This window comes from Diadema antillarum, unplaced genomic scaffold (genome assembly GCF_040938485.1).
Source record: "Diadema antillarum isolate AM-2024a unplaced genomic scaffold, OU_Dant_1.0 seq00001189_RagTag, whole genome shotgun sequence".
NCBI lineage: Eukaryota > Metazoa > Echinodermata > Echinoidea > Diadematoida > Diadematidae > Diadema > Diadema antillarum.
In genome coordinates, this window is record NW_027271987.1 from 438,250 (window position 1) to 462,883 (window position 24,634).

At 37.7% G+C, this 24,634-nt stretch overlaps 1 protein-coding gene and 4 non-coding genes across 5 annotated transcripts in view; all 5 read right to left on the reverse strand.

Annotated features, from left to right (window-relative positions):
- The window catches only part of LOC139744549 (contactin-2-like), a 123,287-nt gene extending 122,003 nt beyond the window's left edge, over positions 1-1,284 (reverse strand). Inside the window, exon 1 of the mRNA XM_071654984.1 lies at positions 928-1,284. The gene's annotated coding sequence lies outside the window, so the exon portion shown is untranslated. The remainder of the gene's footprint in view (positions 1-927) is intronic.
- Positions 1,285-7,578: 6,294 nt separating this feature from the next.
- Positions 7,579-7,650, reverse strand: Trnap-agg (transfer RNA proline (anticodon AGG)). The gene has a single exon. It is a non-coding gene; the product is annotated as a tRNA-Pro (tRNA).
- Positions 7,651-9,353: 1,703 nt separating this feature from the next.
- Trnap-agg (transfer RNA proline (anticodon AGG)) lies at positions 9,354-9,425 on the reverse strand. The gene has a single exon. It is a non-coding gene; the product is annotated as a tRNA-Pro (tRNA).
- Positions 9,426-10,810: 1,385 nt separating this feature from the next.
- Trnap-ugg (transfer RNA proline (anticodon UGG)) lies at positions 10,811-10,882 on the reverse strand. The gene has a single exon. It is a non-coding gene; the product is annotated as a tRNA-Pro (tRNA).
- A 1,223-nt stretch (positions 10,883-12,105) lies between these two features.
- Positions 12,106-12,177, reverse strand: Trnap-ugg (transfer RNA proline (anticodon UGG)). Its single transcript has one exon. It is a non-coding gene; the product is annotated as a tRNA-Pro (tRNA).
- Between the last annotated feature and the right edge of the window lie 12,457 nt (positions 12,178-24,634).

Consider the following 24,634-nt stretch of genomic DNA (forward strand, 5'->3'; position numbering starts at 1 on the left):
GGGTATCAACATTTTATTTGATGAAAATCGGTTTTGAAATGGCTGAGATATCCAAAAACAAAGTGAAACAAAGAGATGCTAATAAAGTTGGGGCATGTCGCCTTTTATTATTAACACTTTTTTGGATATCTCAGCCATTTGAAAACCAATTTTCATCAAATAAACGTTGAATCCTTCTTAAAATTACATGTTCTTTCATATTTGATAAGAGGCTTTTCATTATCTTACTTAGGAATGTTCAAAACATGAATCCCTACCTCAACCAGTACTGTACAGTCCCTTTAATTCCTTGTTTCTGAAGGTTGACTTGTCATCATATTCATCATTATCATCATTTGATGTTGTGTAAGATTTACTCACATGAGGGGGATTTAAAATTTACCATCCACACTATCACTTCCAGTCTAAAAGAGGGTAGCATTTCACATCAAATCCATGATCAAAATCCTCATCGATCAACCCCTATATCTAAAGCACCATACCAAAGGTACCGGTATACCGGGACATAGGATCTAACATTGTCGTTAGATCTAGAATCTGTTGGCAGTGTTGCGTAAAAACCTACAATACTGTTCATGCGCTATACATGTAAAGTTCTTCTAAGTTCTAATCTATTCACTTTTAGAGGTTTTTCTGGCTTAATTCAATTTCATCAGGGTGTACATTTTTCAATCATCTATAATAAGTGATCTATCTTTGTCATTAGAATCTGATATAATAGAAATTTAAAAGGTCCGAGGCCCAAATGCTCACATGGAAACTTGCTAAAATAAAAGCGGTTGTGGATCGTATTTGGGTAGATGATATCAATTATCATACTCACTGTTCTAAATGATGCCAAACATTTACCTACTGCCTAAAGAAAGCCCGTAAAATACGTGGAAACGACAAGAATGACGGAAAATGCCGAAAACGCCCAGTACTAACCGTCAATCAGTCTCATCAGCTTTGGATGAAGGAACAGCAGCAATCACACGTTGGGTGAGTTGCGACGCCGCAGCGCCTGGCCTGTTCACCAGTGGCGGATCTCACTCTTGTCAAGTCTTGCTTCTGCTGACGGCTTCTGAGTTCTGTCAAGACTCGAACGTCTTGTCTCCACTCAAAAGACTTTTCGCTGCTGTCTTGTCCTACCAGAGCCAAGTGGAATGATGTCTTTGAAAACCACCAGCACTACCTAAAACTAGAAATACAGCAAATATGGGTGTACTTCAAGTTCGTTAGATGGTGCGGTTCGTGCGGTGGTTGGGAGAGTTGTTGGTTGGAGTGAAAGGAAGTATCGGTCAACCGTCGCCCTCCGCCCTGAAACTGCGATAGGCATACGGCAGGTACACTCGGCTAGCTCAGGCTAGGCATAGGCTAACCACGTTAGGCATGCCGACAGGGTAACGAACGTGTGGTCATACAATGCAGTATTGGTACTTTCTTACCTTCCTTTCCCTGCCCTTCTGCTGGTCGCGGAATCGACGGTGCGCCAGCTACTGATCATAGTCTGGTTTCAAAAAGAAAGTAATCGCTTCAGTGATTTGCTTAGAACTCGTTTCTAACACGATAAGAAAAGACAAGGAGATTTTAGGGTTATGTTTTGGAGGGAATGAAGTTAGACAAGTGTTTTATGCGGATGATATTACACTTTTGGTACAAGATCTTGAGTCAATCAAGCGGATTGAATTTATTTTTGATTGTTTTCAACAGGTCTCTGGACTTAAACTTAATAAAGATTTTAGATAAGATAAAAGTGTTAGAATTGGGAAGTAGTAAAGATAGTGTTTATGATTTTTCTTTTGGACAAAAAGTGACGGAGTTAAAGATTTTAGGGGTATATTTCACTTTGGATCCAGAGGTGAAAGAAAAATTGAATTATAAAGAAATACTTAGTAAAATAAAGAAATTATTAATATGGTTGAATCAACGAGATTTGACATTAGTTGGTAAAATTCAGTTATTGAAGACTTTTATTTATTCTAAGTTGATATATGTGGGGTCTCTTACCCCTTTGCCAGAATGGGTATATAAAGAATTGGAATTGGTTGTTTGGGAATTTATTTGGCAAGGGAAACCAAAAATTAAAAAAAAAACTGTGTTGGTATTAGATTATGAACACGGGGGAGTAAAATTTATGCATTTTCCATCATTGATAGACGCTCAAAGAGTAATGTGGGTTAAAAGGTTATTTTATGGTAAACAAGAAATGAAATGGAAACAATATTTTCAGTTTGTTACTAAACATATTGGAGATAAATTTATATTTTGTTGTAACTATTTTATTTATCTTTTGAATTTGCCTATACCGGAATTTTCAAAAGTATTCAAAAGATATATGAAGCGCTTCCAGTTGGTTGGAAAAGGAATACAGAGAACACAGAGGTAGAGAAGAATACAAATGTAGATGAAATGATTTTTATAAGAAATGGGAAGGAAATTCCTCTGGAAAAGATTACCTCTAAAGACATTTATGTTGAATTAGTGAAGAAAGTAAGTGATGATTCTTTGGTGATAGAAAAAATGAGAAATTTATATTTTTGTGATTTTTCTAATAGAGATAAATGTATTTTTAGTAGGATAAGAAGTAGCACTTTGAGTTCTGCTTTGAGGGATTTTCAATATAGATTATTGCATGGAATAGTGTACACAAATCATCAATTATTTCAGTTTAAGTTCGTAAATGATAATTTATGTTCTTTTTGTCATAAAGAGGAAGAGACGTATAAACATATTTTTTATACATTTGATTTTGCGAGGAAAGTTTGGGGAAAATGTAGTTTTTTTTTTTTTTTTGGAATATATTGATTTGCAACAGTCGAGTTGGGAAGAGATCTTTTTTGGTATAGAGCTACCAGATAAAGGAAAAGCTCAGTTAGTTAACCATGTTATAATTTTGGTGAAGAAATTGCTTTTTTTAGGAAGGAAAAATAAGACACCCCAACGGAATATTTCATTAAAATGTCTATAGAGCAGGATAGGTTAGAAGAAGAAAAATTAGCAGTTATACGTAATACGTTGTCAATACATTTACAAAAGTGGGAAAACTGGAAAAAGAATTGAGAATTTGTTTTGCGTTTTTTTTTTAATAGAGTAGGGTCTGCTGCACATCCACCAGGAAATGCCTTTTCCACGCACTCGTATTAAGTTTTATTAGGTAAGTCAGGACACACAGGTTTCAGTTTGCCTTTAAGGTTTTGTTGTGATGGGGTTTTTTGAAGGGGGAGGGGGGATGGGGTGGGGTAGTAAGAGGGAGAATGGACGGGGGTATAGAGTGGTGGGGGGGGGTTGCGAGGGGGGTTGTTTTGTTTTGTTTTTTAACAATAAACTTCAATCAATGGATATTGATATTTTAGTTTGGTTTGAATGAAAGCTGAAAAGAAATTATTTTTTGGGTAAGTGATTTAGTTAATAGAATTTATTATGTAATGAAAGAATAAAACTGTTAAGAGATTGAGGAATTAGTAATGTAAAACTAGAAAAGAAGAGATGTTTATATATGGATTGTGTATGGATTGTGAAAAAAATGTACCAGAGTGTATCAAAACATGTTAAACTGGTGTAAAGTTTTGGTATTAGTTTTGTATTCACTGATGTAAAGGATTATAAAATTGGTCCGGAGAATTTTGTATAAATTTATTTGTATATGTTTCCATTGATGAAGAATAAAACATTCTTTAAAACAAACAAAATAATCTTCCAAGATTGTGACTAAACCTGCATGGGTTTAGAGAATTTTAGCGATAATTGTCTCAAACATAAGGGGCGGATCCAGGAATTCCGAAAAGAGGGGGCGCCAAAAAAATTTCTCGTGCCACTTCCGGTTTCATCGGCGCTGACAAGCAACAACAAAAAAAAAAAGAAAAAAAAGGCAATTTTCTGCTCTCACTAGGCCTACAATCCGCTGACAAAGATGGTTTCTTCAGTAATTAAAGGGGATAGCCCGCGCCCCCTTCATTTTTTTCTTATTACTTACAACCAAAAAAAAAAAAAAAAAAAAAAAAATAGGGGGCGCCCGCCCTCCCACCCCCCCACCCCCGGACATGCTGGATCCGCTGCCAAAGTCACTTGCCACAAACCTGATTGGAGAACGAGCAAGGACACCTTTGCAGGATTATAAGGCCTATTTATTAAACTAATTTTCCCACATTGTTTGCCGCCACACATGTTGTCATTGATAATCTGATTATATTCGAAATAGGCCTATTCCTTTCCGTGTCAAAACACAGGTGTTATATCTCTCCACGACTAAACGTAGAGATGCATGCTACTGGTAACTTAGTATCTCTATGGAACTAAACGTCAGGTGCCGCCATTGAACATAAAAAGCCTACCGTCTTTAATTAGGTGATAATGATTATTATACTGTAAGTGCAGTTTTTAGTTACAAGCGATATATATGTGCGTTATCCTACACAGTCAAAGAACCGTTTCCCTGGCATAAGAAAAAAAAAATGCTTCATGCTTCAAAATGTTATGAATTGTTCATTCAGAGTTTAGTCCTCCAAATTAGGTAACCGTTGCTTTGTGTAATCATAATCAACTATGCTTGTGTATCGGCATTATGATTCGTGTAACCGTCTTGTTTGATTCTGTTCAGTGATGATTACGTAGAAATGTGTTCCTTGCGCGAAACAGTCACTGTATTTTAAAACTTTATGATTTGTATTTCTTTCAAAGTGTTGATATTCTGATTTAAGCCCTATCTTTTATTTGAATTTCCTTCTGTTGACTGGAAACAGAGCACAATTAAATTGAACTGAATAGCAATTTCTTATACTGGTATTTATTTCATAGAGAGAGAGAGAGAGAGAGAGAGAGAGAGATTGGCTTATAATAAGAGTGAGGTAGGCCTAGAGTGGACGCCGTGACTCAAACTGATCAGTGCATTTTTTAACATTTGTAATGGTGTCTTCTATACACGTGATAAGTCATCAGAATTCTCTGATTTCATTCAACTACAATTTACTTGGTATAAAGCATTATACACTCAGGGTCAAAGATTTACTTCCATAACTGAAAGTAATAGGCCCTAAACAGAATTGGAAGGTAAAAACAGAACATTGAATATTCTTTTTTATGGATATGACTATTAAGTTGTGGCTGTGACGACGCTTGATTCGAATGCAGAGCAGCCGCGTTCAGTAGAAGCTTTGGATCTGCGACGCGGACGCTAAAACAACAATGGAAAATGAAAACAGTACATATTATTGTCTCGTGCAGAAAACCCCCCCCCCCCCCAAATATAATATAATTATAATATTATATAGATATACAAGGATATATTGTTACTTTACGACTAGGCCTATTTATCTTTTATCAGCCTATTATCATTTTCCAGAGAATGATGAAAAGCAACAACAATAACAGCAACTTTTTTTTTTTCAGAGATTAGTGCGATAACCACTAGTACGCCATTGTCATGAAATGCTGCCCTCTTGGGCAATAAAATATTATTACTTGCAGCTGCAGAAATGAATTTTCTTCAATATTGATGAGTGACGTGCCATCATATGCTCTTTGTTTGTGATAAAGAAAGTGGAGGAGATATCGTGTATATAGTTTTATTTTATTTTTTTTCGGGGGGGGGGGGGGGGGACATTTGTCTTTAGAGTTGTTTGAAGTGCCAGCCCAGCCTGGGGCCTAAATCAAGATCACTGATAACTACGGGCACTCTACTAGACCCATCATAATACACTTATCATTGCACGTATACATTCGGCATTGATTCAAGTATATATAGGCCTAATTATCAAGTTGCGCTTCCAAAAATTTTATGTTATAAACGTTTTCCCTGGGGAGAGGGGTGATATCTGATTTTTAAAAGGTGAAACCTTTCACACTCTTTTCACTGTGCAAATATCGGTGAAGGATGCCAGTCAGCATCAGCAAAGCAACCGAGACTGGATAATATACAGATTGTCCGTGGGCTCTCAAACAGTTAGGTTGATAGAAATTAGATGTTGGCATTCATTTGCGCATGGCACTGTCTTATCATACTGGATAGATGTAAGCTTGCGTGGATATAAAGAGAAGGTGCACACATGAAGTTTGTACAATCTTATGAATAAAGCAATACAGCAGTGTTGTATGTCAAAACCTTACTTTCATGAGAAAGATTTCCATCAAACCTACATGATAAAAAAGACGATGCATGATGTTGGAGTAGCACGTAAACTATTACTGTAACTATGATAAGTGCATGATTTAGAAGGGTGGGTTATATTTATACCACGTTGCAGAAATTCATTAGACTATACTAAACCCAGGAGGCTGATGAAGTTCTAAATCTTGTGTACAATGCATTGTAAATATCTTTACCTTTGCCAAGGAGGTTATGTTAATGCTGGTTTTGGTTTGTCTGTTTGTTTGACTGCTTGCAAATAAATAGGGTACTAACTCCCCCCCCCCCTTAAAAAAGAAGAAGTTAACAAATAAGGATGAAATTTTTATAAGAAAAAACAACAACTTGATTATGATACAAGGAACAGAAGATCGAAATTTGGTAGTAGTCCAGATCATCGTTTGGATCAAGGATTTGTTTATTTTCATTCTTTTCTTTATACATATAATTATTATAGTTTTTAAATGATAATCTTATAATTGGCAGGGTCCAATCATGAACGCTAGATGGCGTGCTTGCTTCTGCGTGCTTCAGAGCCATTGCGCCGTTGTTGGCCCGAGAGTATACGTTAGTGGAGGTATAGGGAGGGCGTGTCGGTAGTCGTAACCACAGAACTCTTACACATGGTCGTAACTCGTGAGGGTATGTTTTTATGGTCAATGGATCTAACGATGCCAATGATGATGTACAGGACTACACTGTTATAACGGGTGTGAAACTCACAATGTGGGTGGAAATTAGCTTCTTGGCGGAGGTCTGCGCTCTCCGAGTGTTTTCCTCGTTATACATTAACATTGGAATTATAAATATATATTATATATATATATATATATATATATATGTATGTATATATATATATATATATATATATATATATATGTATATATATATATATATATATATATATATATATATATATATACATATATATATATGTATATATATATATATATATATATATATATATATATATATATATAAACCATTTAACTTTGCTACATTTCGCTTCGCCAATATCCGGCACACCGGAGTCCTTTAGTTTACATCACTTCAGGGGCCGCGGAGCATAATTTCTTTTTTTCGTTGTTGTTGTTGTTGTTTTTTTTTTTTTTTTTAGAATGGGGAGGGGAGAAGTTTCAAGGGTCAACGATATACCGATGTCAAAGGATATTTTCTTGAGGACTTATTAATGAAGTATTTGATAAATTGTTCTGATCAGACGATACTTATTTTACGTTTTACTTAGCGTTGCTCCCTCGGAAATTAGGAAAAATCTTTGTCATGAAAGTTTGGAAAGAATTCTGATATGTTATAAAAACGGTGGAATCCATAATACTTCAAATATCACAGCTGGGTTTAATGCAATTCTATAGGAGTTCCATATAGAGCCTATCACATTCTAATTGCAAGATGTAAACAACCACAGTATGATTATTACTAATAACAATGATAATGAGAGACAATAAAAAAAAGAAGGGCTTGTCCGGGAGTCGAACCCGGGACCTCTCGCACCCTAAGCGAGAATCATACCACTAGACCAACAAGCCTCACATATCAAAAGAAGGGCAAGGTAAACTGAAGATGGCCCTTGACAGGCGGAGAAAGTGTAGACTAGCAACCACAGATTACAGACAGTGACAGAGGTGCACGCAGTGCGCTATAAGAAGTATTTCTAAAGGGCCTATACAAAATAGTACTTCCTTAACTGCAATGCTCCAGTGATTTCACAAGCAAAACTGGCGTAATAAGCAAAGGAGGCAACGGCGGCCATTTAGTAAGCAAACCGCTGGATAGTATTGAGTGAATAAAACCTCATTATCATACATCAAAAAGAAACATCATTTCTGCCTATATACACAAAATAAAATGGAAAAAATGTCCTTTATTTTGCAATCTGTATACACTCCCTCAAAGTTCGAGCTAACTATTGAGAGTATATAGTATATAGAGGCCTCACTAAATTGGGGGGGGGGGGTTGCTAATAAAACCCTTTTTTCTTCCTTCTTTTTTCTCTCTCTCTCTCTTTACCCGGCTCTTTTGACCGTAAAGTATCTAATTGGAATTTCAATGTACCATTCATATTCTGGGTCATCCGCTTGTTTTGATAATGTAGACTAATGATAAAAATTTCGTAGAGAATGATTCTCATATGATATATAGGGGCCAACAATTTCCTAATTGTCATTCGTCGAAAAATATTTTCATATTCATATAATTTTTCATCATTTATCTGCACACCCCTGACCAGCAGATCTTGTTTGGATGACAGCCCCCCTCGCCCGAAAAGAAAGGAAAGGGAAAGAAAAGAAACATTTCCAAAGCCTTTTTAAAGACTGTATAGAAAGCAAATATTATTAGCCCGTATGTATAGAAAGCAAATATTATTAGCCCGTATGTATAGAAAACTAATTTATATTGCCCTTCCTTGGGGAATTTATTTTTCTGTATGAAAATTACACATTCCATCAACTTCAAACTGACATAATATGCGCAGCAATCATTCACCATGCTTTCTGAAAGTGGTAAGTCAAGTGCTCTTTCATTTTGCGAAAAAAATGAATTTTTGTGGAATTCCCTTTATATTTCCTTTATCCTTGTCCACACATGACGTCATAACCTCTTGTAATCTTCTCATCCAGCGGTTCCAACACCAAAACTTTAAAAATTCCTAATTTTTGCATCAATAATTGCTGCTTTCACTCAATCCGCATTTCTCTTTGGGTTTTGGTTTCCTTTAACACGCTATTTAAACAGATAACGCTTAATTTGCATACTTTTATAGGACTATAAGGCAGATAATATTGCAGTTAATTTGTATACGGCTTGAACGTTTTCCAACAGTAATGATTAAAAAACGGAGAAATTGGAATAACATATCTCAATGATAGTGTTCTTGTAATAAACAACAAGCCATTTTCTAATCAATTTTCACTTTACTTTGTTTTGTTTTAGCACCTTTTTTTATAGTTAGGTATATGTTATATTGTAAACAAGATGTAGGAATATCATATACGTTTGCACTGAACACAAAACATATCACGGTTTTTTACTGGTCTTCTTCACTTTTTGTTGATGTTTAAATTGTTCTTTTCGTCGTCACTGTTTAATAGTCATTGAGGTTTGCAAAAAATGTATGCCGAAACGTATAGATTTCCCAAAATCTAGGAGTATTACATTCTAATTACATGATCTTTGGAGGAGGAAAATTTCTGATTATAACTTTTGTTGATATAGGCGGAAAAAAAATATGGGGCTTGTCCGGGAGTCGAACCCGGGACCTCTCGCACCCTAAGCGAGAATCATGCCACTAGACCAACAAGCCTCCTATACTTCCTCAAACGCAAGTTAAAGTAAAATTCACTCCTGAAAGGCAGAGAATGTGCAGACTTGCAACTTTTATCTATTTCCATGGCAACCGTAAACGAGTATGCAGACAAGGCTCCTGACTAGGTCGGCAGGATGTCACTGCCACGTCGAAAACTATATCACTCACACGCACATAACACACTACATACACACGCACACACAGAACCACACACACACACACACACACGCACGCACACAGACAGACAGACACACGCACAAACAAACACACCAATAAGCAGATTACAGGGTCTCGTTTCAAATCTGGGGCAGTCTTCAATCATTACAACATATGCAAATTACGATATCATTGTGATAGCTGAAACCAGGGGTGGGAAGAGAGACTTCCACCTTCCTTCTGAAACCAATAAAACTCGCAACACCCAGCTATAAGGATATTGTGAGTATTAACGTTATTACTGTGACGTAGCAGTTGCGTTTGTCACTTTCAAGAGAAAATTAAAATACAGGTGTAGAATAATTGAGGGTAAGACTGTTTACAGTTATTATAACAATGGTAAACGAGAGGAAGGGAAAGTGACAGATGGAGAAAAACAGAAAGATCCAAGAATTAAAAAGAAAAATTGAAATCAATTAAACATGAGGTACAATAAAACACTGAATGAGTAAGCTGAAAGAAACTTTAATCTTCAGTATCTGAGATTACCATTCAACATCACGAAAATGTCGAATTTGTTCAACCATCACAACAAGTCTGATATTCATAGTAAATTTGACCAGGGAGGTGGAAATTCTACCTTCCTGATTTGACATAATACCCGTATCATCCCGTATATCCTCTCACTGCAACAGTATTGCAACATTAATGTACATCCCCTCGTGTAGAGAATGACGAAATACATCACCTCAACCGTTCCGATTAATGACAGATGCCACGTCAACTTTACAGTGGTGCAACGTTCGCTTGCGCTACTTATTACCTCGTGAAGAGAGAACGCCTCGTCATCTTGAAGTGGGGAAAAAAACCCCAAACTGAAGCAGAATTAAAAAATGAAGTATCAAAATAAATGAAAGGAAGTTAATTGATGTTTGCCTTAGTATACACAATTTTCTATATAATATAGGCTAAAGGCTCTTATTGTTTTTTCTCTCTGTCAAGTCAACCCAGAGAAGTCGAACTTATCCTGTATATAAAAGATGTAGAGCCTACTGTAGTTTGGTTCCTTGCTCACCAGAGCTCTGAAAAGATCAAGAGAGAAAGAGGGAGAGAGAGAGAGAGAGAGAGAGAGAAAAGAACGGAAACAAAGATTATTATTTCTTTTGAGGAATAAACATGAAGTTTAGAAGAACGATTTAAAAAACAAAGAAACAAAAGTTTGGAAGGGGCTTGTCCGGGAATCGAACCCGGGGCCTCTCGCACCCAAAGCGAGAATCATGCCACTAGACCAACAAGCCTCTGGTACACAGTGATGCGAGATTTGTGAGATCATTGTTCTGCCAATACTTTGTGATTGAACAAACTTGCAACTTTAAAATGCCAGTTCATTGTTGCCAACCGTAAACGAGTATGCAGACAAGGCTCATGACTAGGTCGGCAGGATGTCACTGCCACTAGTGCCACTATTTCACTCACACCATATACGCATATAACACACTACATACACACGCACACACATACACTTGACACTACAGGGACTCATTTCAGTAAAGATAGGGCAGTTTTCAATCATCACACCATAATGTAAATTAAGATTTTTCCGTTATAGGTGAAACCAGGGGTGGTAAGAGAAACATCCACCTCCCTGGAACCAATGTATTTGGCGACAACCTGGATATTGTGAGTATTTTGACGTATAGTTGCTGTGGTAGTTGCGTTCATTGTCACTTTTGAAGAGGAAATCAGAACAGTTGAAAGTAATAATGATAATGATAATAATAATAATAATGATAACGATAACGATGGAATAAACGAGGGGTAGGAGAAGTGACAGATGAAGAAGGAGAAAAAGAAAGATGAAAGGAAAAGAGGAAATTGAGTAAACATATACGGTTAAAAATGAGTAAGCTGAAAGAAAATTCAATCTTCAGTAACTGAGATTACAATTCAGCATCATGGAAATGTTGAATTTGTTCAACCATCATAACCAAAATTTGACACAATACCCTCATCATCCCGTGTGTCCTCATTGCAACAGCATTGCAACATACAACCCTCGTGTAGAGAATGGCGAAATACATCATCTCAACCGTTCCGATTAATGGCAGATATAAAATGCCATGTCAAGAGCACGCACGCTCTGGCGTAGTGCTCAGCCCTGGTAACTTTGACGATTCAACTGAAAGTGCAAACATAGTAGTAGAACCAGAAGAATGAAGTATGAAAAGAAATGGAAGGATATCTACTGATGTTTGACTTTGGCCTTGTTCTTTTCTCTGTCAGGCGGACCCAGAGAAGAGGAACTTATCCTGTAAACAAAAGACGATTTTGGTTCCTTACTCACCAATACGCTGAAAAGATTAAAAGAGAGAGAGAGAGAGAGAGAGAGAGAGAGGGAGAGAAGGAGGGGGAGAGGGAGGGAAGAAAGGAAACAAAGATGATTCTCTTCCTAAAGGAATAAACGTGATAAGAAGAAAATTTTAAGAAGGAAAGAAGAAAAAAAACCCAAAAAACTCGTAAGGGGCTTGTCCGGGAATCGAACCCGGGGCCTCTCGCACCCAAAGCGAGAATCATGCCACTAGACCAACAAGCCTCTGTTATCTCATAGATGTGAGATTTGTGAAGTCATTATTCTGCCAATACTGTGTGGTTGAACAAACTTGATTTGGGCAACTTTTCAATGCCAGTTTATCATCCTAAGTGGCAAATGATATTGACTACTTTGACATAAATTATCTATTATTTTTGCTACTCATTGTTTAGAAATACAGTATTTCGATTTTCTTTTGTTAATGTTACTTGCTTACTAATAGCATCTTGTAAAAAACAACACAAGGAGCCTACAACCATTAAGTACAATTCCTTTGTAATACCCATATAACACTTACTTATAGGGTATGATTCTCTTCACACATTTCTTTTTTTTTTCTTACAGTATTAGTTCTGCATACACCGTCCTTCACTTCATTTCTGCAGAGCAGAGGTACAAAAGGGCGCCATCTCTCGCTCTCTCCTCATCACTTAATTCTCCGCCCAACAATCCGTCTTGTCTCTTCTTATGATTATATTTCGTCATCTTGGCTGGTTTTTTTTTCATCATTCTTCCGTCCCTCTCTTCTCTTCATCCACACAAGTTCACGTTTTGTTTTAAATTATTTTCGTTTTCTTTTGCGTTGCTAAATTAGTAAGGTAAGGACACATTGTGACGTACTGTCGCTCATCGTACAAAATAAGTGAAATAATCCTTCGACAAAAGCCTATGGCTGTAAATTCGATAGGGAAGTAACAAATTTTTCGCAGTTTTTATTTCAGTGTTTGATCTGGGTATTTTTATGTATACTTACATAAATAACAATATATGTGTGTATATATATATATATATATATATATACATTTGTATATACAGTGTTTGATCTGGGTATTTTTATGTATACTTACATAAATAACAATATATGTGTGTGTATATATATATATATATATATACATTTGTATATACATGTGTGTGTGTGTGTATGTGTGTGTTTGTGTGAGTGCGTGTGTGTGTGTGTGTGTGTATGTATATTATCAGGTACATCAAAATGTGATCGCATCATGTAGAGATATCATTGTGTGATTAATTTACTCTCTATAAAATAATAATCCCGGTAGGGAGTGGAGTTAGCCAATGGGGAGAAACCACGTATGAATCGCCAACAACAGTAGTTGAGCTTGGTTCAGCAGACATTTCAACATTTCAACCCTGTGCCCATCCATCAGAGTGTTTGGAACTAAGTAATAATTGAGATGTAGATCTGCTAACACCGCCTCTTTTCAAGTTCAAAGTTATCTTTGGTGCTACTGTTGAGATAGCACTACAACCAGCACTGCTTACTCACCTGATGTAGTGCTGTTTTTGCATACTTTTTCGTATTGAGATTCATTCTCCACTGGCTATGAAAACGGTGCCACACTTGAGTGATAACGGGTGATGACAAACCAGCTCGAAGACACAATCATGATGTATTCAGGCAAATGCGACATTATATATTAGATCAATTGCCGATGAATGGTATATCATCATTTCACCGTATTAGTGACAGACTTTGATCGTGTGCGAGCTGTGCGCGTGCTTAGGCCTACACTTTGATAGCTCTCCAGGTTGGCGACAAGATTAAATCGAATCTATCCCGAGTTGTGGTCTGTGCTTGACCTCACTTGTCTCCAGGCAACAGGAAGAGTGACTGGATGATTTCCACCGACTGACCAAACTGCGATCAATCTGCAGACAGGGTTCGAGAGTTTGATAGTCATCATCCCGTTTTCATGGAATTCGGTATGAGACTGGTCGACGATTTAGGAAGTGAAGACTGAGAGAACGGCTTGCTTAATTCGATGATGTCAGGTATCGTACAAATTGTGTGTTCGTGAACTCAGTGAATGACTTCAAAAAAGAACTGTAAAGAAATCTTTTAATTCGCCTGCGCTGCAGTCATAGAATGATAGCTATATACCGTGATGATATCTATATTAATACCATACAATCGGAATTGCCATGTGAATTCTTGTCTGCCTGACGAAAATTACGAAAACTTTCAACTACAAATTTACAAGATTGTCGCAAGGGCGCCCTATGCAATTATATATATATATATTTTTTTTTTTTTTTCGCGGAAACAATCTTTATCTTTATTGACAAGAAACTGAGCGTCATCTCGTATAACTAGCCGGAATCAGTCAATATTGATTGTGACAAATTAATCAGAGAATTCTTACGGACTCTTTATGACTTTCAAGAGTTCTTGTGTTTAGCAACAAACTCAAATCTGCGATGTCGACAGACGAAACACACAGTTATTGGACCAGTCGTACTGATGCTGACGGTAGTAACGCTGACGACGTGACTGATGGTAACTTGGTTCAATGGGAGCACGGCACGTTGGCCGCAGTGACCGTATTATACGTGGTTCTCATTGTGCTCGGAGTTGTCGGAAATGGTTCGATCGTAGTCGCCTTCGTCAACATGGAGCCGAAGCTGCGACGCATTGCGGTGAATGTCATCACCATGCATATGTCTGTAGTGAATTTAATCTATATCTTTATGATAGATCCACTCGCACTAATGAAAAACTTTGGGAACGAGATATGCAGTGGAAAGCAAGAAAGCAAGATAATTCGCCAAGCCCTCTATCTGGCGTCGTGGACCTGTTTCACTGTGTCCCTCTACAGTCTCGTAGCCATGTCAGTCAGTCGCTATTTGTTCATCTCAAGACCAAAGTCAAAGACATACGATCGTTATTGCTCTCGACGACCGGTAACTATGATTCTCATCTTGATTTGGTTGGTATCGTTATTCTTTAATATGTCAAGGTTGATGCACAAGGCATTTCCCTATCCTCGCCCTAGTAATGCAAGAGAATACAACGAAAGTGAGGATAGTCGTCCGTCCAAGGAGTTGATCATGATCTACTCTTGCATTACCTTGATCCCCCCAGTGGTGATTGTTCCCACCATGCACTTCTTGACCTTACACACGGTGCGTTCGAGCTCTCATCGTTTACGAAAAGCCGCTGAACAAGACGTGCCGTTCGAAAATCAAGAAACAGTTTCACGAGGTGAGCCGGGCTCCACCTTTACAGCAAGTCCCGCTGCGCAAGCTGCGCTCGACATCGGTGGTGACGATGAAGGCGTGAGAGACACGCATCTAAATCATCCGGGGAATCTGGAAGATTACAGCACTGACAACGATCATCTTTCTACCGTTTCACACGTCCATGATGTGAAAGATCATGGGAAGTGTTCATCAGCACGCGTTAAATGCCAGTCATTGATATTATGTGGTGATTGTAGAAGATATCAGTATGAGAACCCGCAACCGAGTGGACATCGACGACCACGACGCTTCACTCGTCATGGCAGTCAGGTTCGTCTCATTCGTCTGATGGGGTCTACATATGTTATCCTTCTCATCACGTTGATACCAACCTTGATCATGACTATCGACGTATTAAATGTCACAGATCTGCACTTGAATTTCTTGTGGCGGCTGACTTTGCTGTATCCGGTGTTTCCGTCAGCGATGCCAATCCTTATTCTAGGGAGTAACCGCAATCTGACGACCTCTCTGAAAACATTTTTTCAACAAAAAATCCGAAAAACGTGAAGATTGAATCGTTGCTGAAATTGATGTCGGTTAGACTAGATCATCTTGTTGTAAATAGTTGTGTAAACATCGAGATATACTGTTTTAATGAGAGTAAATTATGAAGAGGCAAACGTGATAATAAAGATGATAATAACAATCAATTATCAATTCTCAACACAGACATATAAATTGAAAACTTGCACTTGCTCTTGCATTATGGAAGAACATACCGGCATAATAAGCTAGAAAATGCTGATGTCAGTCATTTTAAACCTAGCTTGAAGAAATTACAAGCCCCTAAAAGTTACTTGATATGAACTATTATAGAACTGTATCAACGGAATACAATATTAGATTGCACTATCACATTCATTTTCTCTTTGGCTTTCACAACGCTTTACTGTTTTCCTTATATCGCTAAAACTTTCATTGATCTGGTGCCTCAATTTCATGACTTTCATCACAAGCACCACCGATACACATTGTTACACCTTTCCGGGCAAGCCTTGCGTGTGACTTGTGTGGAGTCAGTTGCCCGGAGGTGCTCACGCAAATCCTATTTACCCGCAGCTAGTTTAAGGCCCTGTCACACCTTTCCGGACAAGCCTTGCGTGCGACTTGCGAAGAACAATTTTTGCTACTCAGAGGTCCCCACAAATGGCCCGCACATGACAGTACCTAACACGTATCTCGCCCGTAGTTACCCGGAGTTGCATACGCAAGTCCAATTTACCCGCAGCCAAGTTTATGCCCTGTCATACCTTTCCGGGCAAGCTACGCGGGCTTGTTGCGTGTGGGGATTTTCCAGCACGCAGGACAATTTTCATTGGCGGACAAGGATTTAGGCAAGTTTCGGCAGAAATGCAGAAGTCCCACAGAATGTCATTATCTTGGCCGCAGCCGACTCTCAACTAATCAACAGAAAGGCAGTAGTGACCCTCAGCATGCACGCAATTTGCTCGTATAGGTCGCTCCACGTCCTCAGAACTGACTAGCTACACGGATATTCGCAGTTTCGACACCGTTCCTTGCCAGTAAAATACCCGTGTTATGCTCATAGAATGACACGCGCCTCCGGCGCATACGCATAGATCCACGAGCAACTTACGTACTTCAAGCGGGTCAACTACCTGTGACTTGCGGCAGCTACGGGCCTCCTACTTGTGTTCTGTGTGGACCTCTGCGGGCAATCCCGCGACTCATCTGGAAAAGTCTTGGTCATGCTCAAAACTTTGCTGTGGGTAAATCGGACTTGCGTGCGCACCTCCGGGCAACTACGGGCGAGATACGTGCTACGTACTGTCAGGTGCGGGCCAACTGCAGGGAGCTCCGGGTAGCAAACATTTGTCCCCGCAAGTCAACCCGCGTGGCTTCCCCAGACACGGTGTGACAAGGCCTTGATCATGCTCAAAATTTATTCCGGGTGAGTCGCAGGGTTTGCCGGCAGAGGTAGGCCTATACATGCAGAACACCAATAGGAGGCCCTTAGCGGCAGCACCTCGCAGCCAACTCCCACACATGTACTTCGCAGCTGTATAACGCAGGTACTTTGTAGTTCCCGTATGTCGCTCGTAACTGAAAAACGGATCGGTTTCGAAGCTCTCACGTAGGTCGCACGGAATACACGCAAGTAGCAGGTAAGTAGCGCGCGTCTAGCAGGTAAGACGCAAGTACAGAACTCGCGGACATCCTTGTCCGCCCGCAGAAAATTCTCCTGCGTGCTTGAAAACCCCCACTCGCAACAAGCCCGAGTAGCTTACCCGGAAAGGTGTGACAGGGCCTTAATGATCACGGTGTATAGCAAAATAATTCGACATTGTCACATATCTGTTATATTATGTTTGGGACAAATATTTGACGAAGCAGTGAAATGTGTCTGTAGTTCAGTCTTACAGGAGAATGATATCACAGTTGGTTGTCTGTTTTATAGAGATATAATCTGGAGGGTTTTTTTTTTCTCTTTGTTCTTCTTTTCTCTTTTAGAGGTGGGGCTTTATAAGGTGCAGGGAAAATGGGAACAAATGTTTGAAATATGTGATGAATATTTTTATTAAGTAGGTCTGCAGTGATTTGGTGATGTAAAGTCTAAAGTCCAAAGGTCAATAGAGGTCAACATACATTTGGATTGCAGGAACTTTTTAAAAGCCAGAGAAAAGGAAAGGGGGGGGGGGTATTTATTGATACTTCAGAGTGTCGCCGTGAACATGATATGTGAAGTTTAGTTTATTGTTCTTTTATTTTCCCACTTCCACCAAATCACCTTATTTTGTAAAATCAACAAGAACAAAAAAAAAAAAAAATATGATGAGAGTATACAAAGAATACTAAAGATAACTAATGATTACGTATTTTCTTTCTTTGTTTCATCCATTTTCAATGTATATCAGTCCATCGATCATACAATTTCTTGTATTACGTGTGTGTGGAGGGGGGGGGGGGAATGCACCCTACAAGCCTAGCGTTTTAGCATTCCTCCCCATTTCCAACATTTTCGTATACTTACAATTTTACTGTAAACTTATCCTTTATTTTGTATTATGATGAAATCTATGTACTTGTAGTCAGTTTCTGTAATATATGTATATGTTTCGGTTGGAAATGAAAAATGAATGAATGAATGAATGAATGTATAATGAACATGATATTATATACACAACATGTAGTATCATTATGTATTATATTTTAGGGTTCACGTTGATGGCGGAGACTGCTATATGAGCAGTTTGTTTGACTGTGACAATGGCCTCAGAGCCATACTTGGAGTACACTGTATCTTGTAATTCTCTTTGTTGACTGACGGAACACACGCACTTACACACACACACACACACACACACACACACACACACACACACACACACACACACACACACACACACACAAATACTAACTTGAACTTCGAGTACATCGAACAGGATATCACAAGGGGATGGTAGGCCTGTAATTACACACATTTTGATATCGGGGACCTACAGCAGTGTATAGAAAGGGATTTATGAGTAGGAAGAATTTGAGAGAAGAGAAAAGATGATACAGCGTTTAGTTTGGAGCTTAACTATATATATTACTGTATAATTATACACAAAAATTGATTTAGAATTAGTAGACACTATATTGTAATATCTGTTGAAATCATTGTGAGAATACTGTATACATTGTTTCTATAAAATTTCATTAGTTGATGAATGGTGAGATATTCGCTTAAACAAAACTCATATGGAGAATGTATATACATTGTCCTTCATCCTTCTTTCAAGTTTATGCAGTGCTCGACATTAACAGTGGTCCGGGGCCACTAAAATTAATGCCGGGCCACCAAATTTCTGAAAGGTTCTATTTTGGTGGTCCGAACAGGCAGCTAAAATTCGAAATGAATGTTTAGATTTTTCCTTATTTCCCGGGCCACTATTTTTTTTCTTTTGCCAAAAAAATTCAGATTCAAAGATTTTTAGTAACTCGAACGGACTACCAGAGAGAAAAAAAAGTTAATGCCTAGCCCTGGTTTAGGGAAAAAGTTTGATTTAAAGCTTGAAAGCTTTGAACTGCAATGTTACAATATAGGAGTGGTGAGAATCATAGAATTATATAGTACTTTGTTGAACTTATAGTCGAGATATCATTTTATTGAATAGGCCTACTCATAATGTGAAACGTAAGAAACTTTGTATACTCGACAGTCGCGATCTGCATGTTTGCTTGATTTTTTAAAGAGTATACACTGCAAAAAGTCCGGTGTTAAATAGTGAACACCGAGCTGGTGTTAAATTTTCGGTGCTCATTTATGGTGTTAAATTAACACCTCCGGGTGTCATTTCCAAAATTTAAACTGTTTTTTTTTTGAAGAGTTTCTTAGTAACTGCACTTCTTGTTGATTTTTAATTTAAACAAGACGATCAAGAATTTTACATTAAAATACAAGATTTTTGAAAAAATGTGAAAATAAATTTACACCAAAGTAACACCAGCTGGTGTGGTCTCTTATTGAAGCTGGACGGGTGTTAAACCATTGATATGAACACCAACAAATATCAAATCAACACCATGTGGTGTCATTTTTGAATTAACATCAGTACAGTGTCAAAATAACACCAGGTACAGTGTCAAATTAACACCACGAAGTGTCAGGTGAACACTTTTCAACACCATGGCAGTGCATTTTTAACACCTGTGGGTGTGGTCCTCTATTGAAGTTTGATCGGTGTTAGATTTAACACCCGTGGTGTTAAATCTAACACCGAGTTTTTACATTGTAGATTTCTTGTCATTGTATAGTATGTAAACTAAATGTACCTGTGATACGCTTCACGTACGCTGTAATCACCTTGTATGTGGTATCTTGTCGGTTTCGATATGATATTCAACTAGAGTACATGTACTCAGTATTTCTTTTGTTAGGAGCTGAAAATGATACATAGGTAATTTGAGACAAAAATAGCGTACAGCCGTGGATAGCATAATAAAACTTTATTGGAAATTCTGATTAGAGATTCTTTAGACGCACATAACTCTTGTCCACCAGTCTCTGTAGGCCGCTAGTGTAATCATGATTTGCTCAACCCTATGAAATATTATCTCTCAGGCGCTTGACATTAATATACCCTATTAATTCTTTTTCAACTGTTTCTTTCGTACTTTCCCCTTCTTTTCTCACAGCTTCCTAGCTGCTGATATACGAGTTCTTTATCAACTCCATTTGAAATGATCAGAACATAGCTGGTTTAGTGAATAAGGTTTTCCCCCTTTCTTTTCTGATTGCATTTCGTCAGGACTTATTGTGTCTAAGAGTATTGAGACTTTTACCTTTGACCATTATGTCTTTTGGGATTTCCCATCATCATATGCCACACTTCTTTGGTTTGTTTAATTGATAGTAACCTGTCTCCGTGCTCCTATTTTTCTACATATAATTGTGTCTTTGTATCTTTTAATGATGGTAAATAAACGGTTGCATTGAATTACACTGACTCATTTCAGTTCACGTTATTTTCACATCTGACAAAATATCTGCCTAACATCCCGCAATATTGGCTTGATTGTATGATATACGTGTATACGCAATCACGACATGCGGAGAATTGAACCTTGCAGGAGACAATCTATCACATTGAATTCAGGATGAAAGTGCTCATGTATCATGGATTGTGACAAACATGGAAGCACCCCGGCACTTGTAAGATGTGTGACCAAAATGATTAGGCCTAACGCACCGTATACAAGCATATGTGTGTGGGAAATGATATATGGGCATTTAAGAAGTATGCATGTGTCTATTTTGTGTGTGTGGGGGGGGGGGGGGGGAGGGGGGAGGGGCAGTTGAGCAGCACAAGATCTAAGATTCCCTTCTTCATCGGAAAAAAAAGATAAACGTTTTTGATATCATTATCTGCATGTGTATGTGTGTGTGAGTTTATGTGCATAATTTATTGTAAGACTTAAGTGCATACATGCTTTTGACCAATCTGTATATAGTCTCTCTTTGCGTAATCATTTTGTGTGTAGGTCTAAACTGTGATTGTTTCTTTGTGAAAATGATTTTTACATTATTGGATGAAATTCAAACAAAGAATTAAAAAAAATGTGTGCATGCAGGGGTTGTTGAGCAACTCAAGGACTGAATATTTCCCTTCTTATAACTTAGGTGATATATATACATATGTATATATGTATATATATATATATATATATATATATATATATATATATATATATACATATATATATATATATATAATATCATAATACATGAATCTGTGTGTGTATGAAGGTGGAAAGTCAAGTGCTCTTTCATTGTGCTAGAAAAATGAAAGTATGTTGAATTTTGTCATATTTTTTATATTGTTCTTAATGTGATGTCACAAACTGTAGTTGTCTTTTCATTCAGCGAGGGTTGCATGAAAACTTTCTTTTTTAAAATGTGAAAGAATTGCCCAATTGCCCTAAAATTCTTACCGATGAGTTTCTTCTAACATTGCTGCATTCACTTAATCCATATGTATATTTAAGTTTCATTCTCCTTTAAAGTGCATGGAGGTGGACTGAGCAAAGTGAGAGTGTGGCAGGGGATATCAACAAATATATTGTGATGATGCACTTAGAAACGTCAGTATTAAGCGCTATGTAAGTGTTATTTATTTATTTATTTACTTACTTATTATTAGTATCATTATCATTATTATCATTATAATTATCATGCCATGAAAATATTTACACTAGGATAACAAAAATTGTAATGTGCAAATGCAAGAAGTAAACAATATATAAACTAAATCATCTAATACATGTAGTTGCGTGATTGGCTCATTTACAGATCACTTTACTTGAAAATATGATATGCATAAATGGATGTTTGAAAATGTTGCGGGGGGGGGGGGGGGGGAGGCAACTGCAAGATATTTACCAAGCTTCCATGATTTTATAGGTACTCCAGCTTGACACATGCAGGGGTGGATCCAGGAAATCCATAAAGAGGGGGCGCCTTTACATAATTAAGGGGGAATGCACACCTTTACATAATTAAAGGTGCATTAACAAACCTTAAAGGGGCTGTACAGTACTGGTTGAGGTGGGGATTCATGTTTTTCACATTCCTAAGTGAGATAATGAGAAACCTTTTATGAAATATGAAAGAGCATGTAATTTCAAGAAGGATTCAACATTTACTTGATGAAAATTGGTTTTCAAATGGCTGAGATATCCAAAAAAGTGATAATAATGAAAGACTGCAGGTCATGTCTTTTATTAGGATCTCTTTGTTTCACCTTGTTTTTGGATATCTCAGCCATTTCAAAACCGATTTTCATCAAATAAAGTCCGATACCCCTTAGAATTGCATGCTCTTTGACATATCATAGAGTGGTTTCTGAATATGATCTCACAAAACGTTAAAAGCTAAATCCTCACCTCGACCAGAACTGTACATACCCTTTAAACTGTGTAATTATGATAAGAAAATGTGAGCTGAACAGCTACTCCCTAGGTCATCTGGTCCCTGTAGATCTAAACATATGAAAGCACCAGTCTATTAAGAAAATAAAAAATGAAGAAATTATGTACACCAGTCTACATCTAGTCTTCCTAACTGTGGGTGACATGAGATAACTTGGAGTGTACCAATATGACGGACAAATCACCAGCCAGAATGAACACGGTTAATTCAGCACTTTATTTCCAATGGCAAACATAGGAATGCAATGGGATCAATGCATAGTAATACAAAAATGATTACAACACACATTATTCAATGTGAAAATGCTCAGGAAAAGACTGTCAACAGAACAAGCAGGGAAATGTGTGTACTCATACTACATAATCATTGATGGTACATATATTCAACATCCTTATGTATGGCAGGGTGGTAAAGTGTCAAGGGGAATACATGTAGTTTGTGTATTAAAGCCACTACTGCTTTCAAACCTATTTAATAAAACTTTGTTCTGTGTTTAAGGTCATCACCATGACAGCACACAATACTAAATGACACAAAATATATGATCAACACTGGAGCAATAAAAAACCTCCTTTGGCACTTTGCAAATTAACTTTCATAAATCACCTACTGTATTACAACAGGATCATGGATATTAATGATTATATATTTTCATCATGCCAAGGGTTTCATCAGAATTGGGTCTTCTAATTCCCCACATCAATGACATCACAGATATATAGAACCCCTTCTTAACCCATATAGGATGAGCTGATTATGCTATGACACACATTTCCCACAGACACCTGCCCCAGCATACTCGGGACTAGTCTTCAACAGGTTAATGCAAACAAGCCTCCCAACCTGTTACCAGTATTGTCTTGCATGATCAGAGCTGCACTGGTCTCCCTTACTATAGATTGTATGTAGCTAGAATGAGATGCCAGAATGACGCAGCCACTGATGTGGAACTGCAAAATGATACCATGCTCATTGCATGTCCACTATAGCCTGGAATAATGCAATGAGGCATGACCATGAACACTCTCTGCAAGTGATTCAGGCTGAATTATGCATATTAGTGATTCCATACGTACTAGTAAAAAATACATTATCATGTACAATGAGATGGGCTTATTGGTGTGGGTTGACACATCTCAGTACAGGCAATCACTAAATGGACAAATCACATGACATAAATTACACAGGCAGAGCTTATTTAGAAGAAAAAAACCAACAACATCTGACAATGATATTGAATTTTGTGAAAATGGGAGGAGGAGTATTGACAAATTTCCCGACTATCAAAGGGTGCGTTTATCAACTCTTTTTCTCGGCAGAAACAAGTTTTCCAAACGGCTTTCAGGGAATTCTTATAAGATGATAAATGCAAAGCTGTTTTGATTATGGGGTTTGGAAAGCCTTTTTGAAAGCCGCAAATTTGTGCTTTCAGAAACAGGTTTCCGAAACAGGTTTCCAGAAACCTGTTTCTAGAAGCCCTTTGAAGCCAGATAAACGCAAAGCTGTTTTGAAACGGCTTTGTACTGCGGTTACAGTATATGACCCCCTTCTCCTCGTGTCAAATTGTGCAATGATAAACGCAGCCAAAGAAGGAAATAATTTTCCCCCTCTCTCTTTGCTCTATTTTCTTGGCAGCTGACACACAATTTGATCTAAATTAGCCAATATGATGGACTCTCAACACATGAAATAAACACTGATCTCGGTGATATTTTTTTTTTCATACGATGGCATCAACTTGAAAAATGCTTAACTTTATCTCATACTGCACCTTATGGGTGAGTTTGGTAGTGCAATGGTACATACCAAAACTTTCTCATTTCATGCCAGTGTGAAAAAGCAAGCTCCAGTTGTATTCGAAAGAAGTTCTGAACAGACTCTTTGTCTCACCAACTGTCATTTGACTGCAAGTGGAATAACCTTAATTGGGCTGATGGAGAAGGGTTACATGAAATGATTGATTGGCTCATACACTTAGTAGTC